General features: G+C 35.6%; 1 protein-coding gene across 1 annotated transcript in view; it reads right to left on the reverse strand.

Moving 5' to 3' along the window:
* LOC106873370 (E3 ubiquitin ligase Rnf121) overlaps positions 1–248 on the reverse strand; it is a 1,934-nt gene extending 1,686 nt beyond the window's left edge. Inside the window, exon 1 of the mRNA XM_014920700.3 lies at positions 1–248. This exon is cut by the window's left edge and continues 1,686 nt beyond it. The gene's annotated coding sequence lies outside the window, so the exon portion shown is untranslated.
* Positions 249–4,139: the final 3,891 nt, after the last annotated feature.

Raw genomic sequence — 4,139 nt, forward strand, 5'->3', positions numbered from 1 at the left:
TTTCATATCAAATTTCTAAAATTTGAAACGAAAACACAGGAAGCCCCATCGGTTTAGTTAGTGTTGAACAAACATTCCCTCGTCGTCTTTGCAACCGTAATATAAGTAAAGCTTCTGTTGTTTAGCTCCAAATCAGCTTTATACTGCAGACTTATGATCAGAAGCATCCTAGCTTTGGTCATCCTGTCTTATTAAAACAGAGTACCTAGAACTCGTATACGTCCGTTTTGTTTTTTTCACTTTAAAGGTGCTTATGGGATCTATTTCAAAACGGGGGCACCAGTATATGTTATTTTGTTGGGATTAATCCACCTTTAAAGTGAAAAAAAAACAAAAAAACCGACGTATACGACAGGTGTGTAAAATATATTTGTGTACTTTTTCTGTTTATTCTTAATCTTCGTGTTTTTGCAAGATTGAAAAAAAAGTTTCGGAAAGCTAACATTTTAAAATTCTTCGGGAAGCGACAGTGATAGTTTCTATATTTAACCGTGCGTGTATATTCCTATTTTTGCTCCTGTTCTCTTCTACTTCTCTACTAGAAACGTTTACTTTGGAATTTACTTCTATTGAGAAAAAAAAAAAATCGTGTGCATGTTATTTTTAACGAAAGTTTACTTATGACGGCTTCTCTTCACTGTCTAGAAATCTACGGATGCACATACGCACATAATAGAGAAAAATGAAACAAATATGGACGACTTGCTCCGAAACACCACCGAGTGGGGAACGCTTCTCAAAAATAACCTGCAGTTGTTTCCTTCCAAATTCCTACATGCTCGAAATGTACATACATCAAGGTATATTTGTAGAAAATTTCACGAAAAAATATTAATTTTCCTGGAAGTTAAGAAAAATTTAAGTGGACTCTGTTGGAATTTCCGAAAATTGTCCCCCACCCCCATTCCAAAACACTTTCACCGGAAATTTTTGTATATTCGGATTCTACATAGTAAATACTATATGCATAGAAAATATTCATTTTTCTGAAAGTTATGACCTCCCAAAGTCTGGGGGTTAAAACCCTGTAGTTATGCCGGAATTTATTTCAAGTGAAAAAAAATCGCATGCAACAGATATGTCGTTTCAATAGTATATTTCTGTGCACCAGATCTGTAGCTGTTATTGTTAGCATAACGTGTTTTCTGGTGAGGGCTTCATTTGCCTTCAATGCCTGTTTGTTGCTTCAGTAGAAATCTACGGATGCACAAAACGGAGAAAAGGAAACAAATATGGACGACTTGTTCCGAAAAGAGCCCGAGTGGGGAGCAGTTCTCAGAAATACCACCCCCAGTTTCCTATATCCTCGGAATTTACATAGTTCGAGCTATATTTGTAGAAGATTTCATTAAAAAGGTATCCATTTTCTTGAAAGTTAAGACAAATTAAAGTGGACTTCAGTGAATTTTCTTAATTCTCCACCCCACCCCTCCTAAAACACTTTCTCACAAGAATTTTGTATATTCTGAACCTAAATGATATAACACATATTCGCAGAAAATCTCATTAGAAAATACCCATTTTTCTAAAAGTTATGATCATCTAAAGTTGGGGCAGGGCAGAAATCTATAGTTAGGCATAAATAGGCCTTCACCAGTATAAATAAAGACTACTCTACTACTTCTTAGTGCGCTTCTTCTCCGCTTTTATGTTTTTCTAAAACATAAAAACCCTATCCTCACATCTCTACACCCCACTCTTGCATTCCCACACCACCTCGCACTGACCACTTCCCAGCACCCACACTTTACAGATGCACACACACACACATCCACACGTCAAAGTCACCAGCCCATATCCACACACTCACATACATATGCACACAGTGAGCTGGCAGAAACGTTAGCACGCCGGGCGAAATGCTTAGCGGTATTTCGTCTGCCACTACATTCTGAGTTCAAATTCCGCCGAGGTCGACTTTGCCTTTCATCCTTTCGGGGTCGATTAAATAAGTACCAGTTACACACTGGGGTCGATATAATCGACTTAATCCGTTTGTCTGTCCTTGTTTGTCCCCTTTGTGTGTAGCCCCTTGTGGGTAGTAAAGAAATAATACATATGCACACGCAGCTTCATTTTGGGATCACCAATACTTTATTATCTCCCCTTCTTCCTAGCTCTCCTGCCTAACTTGAAATCTATGTTTTCAAAGGTGAATAAGCATTAACAGCTAGCAAACCAAGCTACCCCAAACTGATGAAGAGCAATGACTCTGAAACTAGTCTCTGAATGCTGGTTTTGCTGGGTGGAGGTGCTTATCTCCCCTGTTTGAAAACATAAGGACACGGTATGCTTGTGTCACATAGCCAACTGGAAACGGTGTTTCTTGGGGCTAAATAGAAGTAGCATTCTTCCCTTTACTGGGACTGCTACATTAAGTTCGTAACAAATCACTTTATCGTGCTGCTACTGTATAAATCTCTCTGAGAGATTTATAAATGTAATATTTCTAATTTTATATATATATATATATATATATATATATATATATATATATATATATATATATATATATGTATGTATGTACGCTTCTTTTTCAGATTTATGTTTTACTGACGATATATATATATATATATATATATATATATATATATATATATCATCATAAATATACAGGGATTTGCATTGAGTTGCTTCTCCAACATACTGAAAATTTAGAAATAGCAGTCAAAGAACTACTGATTCTAAACTACAAATTTTTCTCTAAACGGATGGCGATACCTATGGCACACATAGAACAAAAAACCGGAGGGAAAAGCGTAAACAAAACAAGTCTTTAGTTAATTGGATACGAATCGTTTCATGGTTAAGCGAATGAAAATTTCACTATTCCAATCTTCAGCCCAAATATTCTGATAAATTTGAAAGTGTCTCTAAAAAAATTCACGGTAATTTTTGGCCATGCGACACCAAAAATCAACGATAAGAAAGGCACTTACGAATTCATCGGCTAGTGAGTTCAGGCATCTCACCTCAAAGAAGTCTATTCCATGTGCGTCACAAATAGTCCCGTATGAAAAGAAGTCCCGTGTGGAGGGATTACGGTTTAACCATCTAACTTAGAGATATCAAATATAAAATATACAAGAATAAGGGCAGGGAATCGTCAATTAATTCTTGTATATTATTAATTGACGATTCCCTGCCCTTATTCTTGTATATACATATATATATATATACAGCAGAACTCCTCTAATTTGAACATGCACTATGTTCAAGTTATAGGACGCTGTTCAAATTACGGGAAGAAAATGCATAAGGGTGTTAAAATATTTCCTCTTACATTTCTGGGTACCCCTGCTAGTATTTAATGTATATATTAAGGTGAGTACATTCTATATTTTAAGGAATCACTAAATATCATTGATAGGAAAAAAAATTGAAAATAAATTAATATCAAATAATGTTAGTCGTTAGGTATTTATTACATAAATTATCTGCATTTAACAACCAATCACCTATATAGAATACTTTTATTTATTCATTGAATGAGCTTCTTCACTTTCATTTCTGTCTTCATTTGTCGAACTCATAGGGGCTGCTATTGCATTCCTTAAGCGACCACGAAACTCCACTATTTCCTGGTACTGTAGTCTCTTTATGATCATATCCTTTCAAAGTGACGTTGCCTGCAAAACATAGTTGTTACTAAAGTAAGGATTTCTTTCTAGAAATGTTATCACTATCTCCATAGACTTTTCTGCATTATCCCATGATATTTCCTCATGCTAACTTCATGACCATTATTTTCTTCAGGACAACTTGTCGCACCCACATTTCAATTGCATCATGTGATTGAAAAACAATATGATTAGTGTGATTGCCTCGCTGCATCATATATACAAATAAAATTTGAGTTATGAAAAAGTCCAAATTAGGGGAGTTCTACTGTGTATATATCTATATACACAAACGTGTAATGGTGTCTGTCTGTGTATTTGGGTTTACTCTAACTCCTCCCACACCGTCCAACATATTTTAGTGATTTTTGGCACATGCCCTGAAGTTCAAATAAGGCTGGAATTTTTCGAAAACTCGATAATGCTCAGTTGGCACCAATTTTAGTGAGCTCAATCGGGTGTTTGAATGGAAATTCCCATAATGATGTTATTTTTCCTGCAGCGTTTACATTTTTTCCT

This window comes from Octopus bimaculoides, chromosome 24 (genome assembly GCF_046866305.1).
Source record: "Octopus bimaculoides isolate indiv1 chromosome 24, ASM4686630v1, whole genome shotgun sequence".
NCBI lineage: Eukaryota > Metazoa > Mollusca > Cephalopoda > Octopoda > Octopodidae > Octopus > Octopus bimaculoides.